General features: G+C 36.5%; 1 non-coding gene across 1 annotated transcript; it reads right to left on the bottom strand.

The window, feature by feature from the left end:
- Positions 1-973: 973 nt before the first annotated feature.
- On the bottom strand, positions 974-1,064 carry TRNAY-GUA (transfer RNA tyrosine (anticodon GUA)). The gene is given in 2 exon segments: positions 974-1,009; positions 1,028-1,064. It is a non-coding gene; the product is annotated as a tRNA-Tyr (tRNA).
- Positions 1,065-1,576: the final 512 nt, after the last annotated feature.

Genomic DNA, 1,576 nt, shown 5'->3' with positions numbered 1-1,576 from the left:
GGAGGGAGAGGGTAGATCGTGAGAAGGGGGGTAGGGAGGGAGAGGGTAGATCGTTAGAAGGGGGTAGGGAGGGAGAGGGTAGATCGTGAGAAGGGTACAGAAGGTTCAAACCTCCCAGAGCCCTACCATGGATACAAATAAAACACTAATTTACATACATACCATAAAGTACATGATATAAATATCTATAATATATGAAGGCTGAGCCTTGTAATCCAAGCATCCCGACTTCTTTTAATTAGGGTATACACACTTTAACCATTTATGCACTCTTATACTTGCCAGCACTAACACGTCATTTAAAATTCCATGCATGGGAATACTGAAATGGCAACCAGGTCACTGCTTCCACAGGACAAATACTAGTTCTATTTTTTTTTATCAACAGGATATAAAGTATTATCAATCCAAGTTACACCTAGTGGGCTTTTTCAGTTAGTAGTCATTTTTTGAAAATATTTGAACAATTATGTTGTCATTTCATTAGTTAATTTTCCCAGACAAGAGGCAATCCAATTTAATATACATTCTTTGAGCATTCAATTAATAACTAAAGTGGTGTCCTTTTTATGAAAAATAGTAGTGATTGGCTATGTACTGTGAGTTTGTTTTCAATCCTAACCTAGAACGAAAGAGACCCCTAGTGGAAAGTTGTGGTAACGACCGGAATGCTGTGCTATACATTCATACTGTATTAATATTTTTATTAAAAAAACACCCACACATATCCTTACATTCGAAATAAATATAAACCAAAAAAATAAAACTTTTGATATTTTTGTTGTATTGCTGCGTCTGGCTAAAATAAACTTATTAAAGTATGTATATGCTTCTGACGTTTATATTATTTCTTGGTTTACGTGATGGAGGATTTAGATCATAATATGTTTCTGTTTGGACTTGTGTCGTTTTTATGTAATTGGAATTTTAAATATTTTTAAAGGGAGAAAATGAGGAAGAAAAAAAAATATTGTCCTTCGGACCGGAATCGAACCAGTGACCTAAGGATTTCAGACGGGATACACCACTACAGTCCTCCGCTCTACCAACTGAGCTACCGAAGGAACACCTCTAGCCTTTCAGTTTCTCTGATACATGAAGATGGAGCAAGTGGGCACATTGCGGAGGGATTTACTGTTATGTAGTTGCTTGACAGGCATTATAAGTCCCTGTGATCTATGTCCTGTTGTTGGGACTGCTACTTCCCTTATGACAAGCATCATAGGATTTGTAGTTAAGTACTAAGGTTAGCATTTTAGCTGTATGTCTCTGTATCTACAGTATCTCACAAAAGTGAGTACACCCCTCACACAATGGTGTATTTTGGTTTTGTCCCCACAGACTTGCATAGAGATTAGGGCTGCAATTAACGCTTATTTTCATAATCGATTAGTCGGCCGATTATTTTTTAGATTAATCGGATAAATAAATAAATGTGAATTTTTCATTTATTTAAAATAACTTAAGAAACAAACAGGATGTTAAAAACAAACAGCAGAAAAATGCATTTGTTTTTATTTCCCAACCTGCCCCCCCCTCCAGTTATGCACATTTGAACCCAGGCTTGCCACACTGC

The sequence above is a fragment of the Spea bombifrons genome, chromosome 1, assembly GCF_027358695.1.
Source record: "Spea bombifrons isolate aSpeBom1 chromosome 1, aSpeBom1.2.pri, whole genome shotgun sequence".
NCBI classification, from domain to species: domain Eukaryota; kingdom Metazoa; phylum Chordata; class Amphibia; order Anura; family Pelobatidae; genus Spea; species Spea bombifrons.
This window is presented reverse-complemented; position numbering and strand designations above follow the sequence as displayed.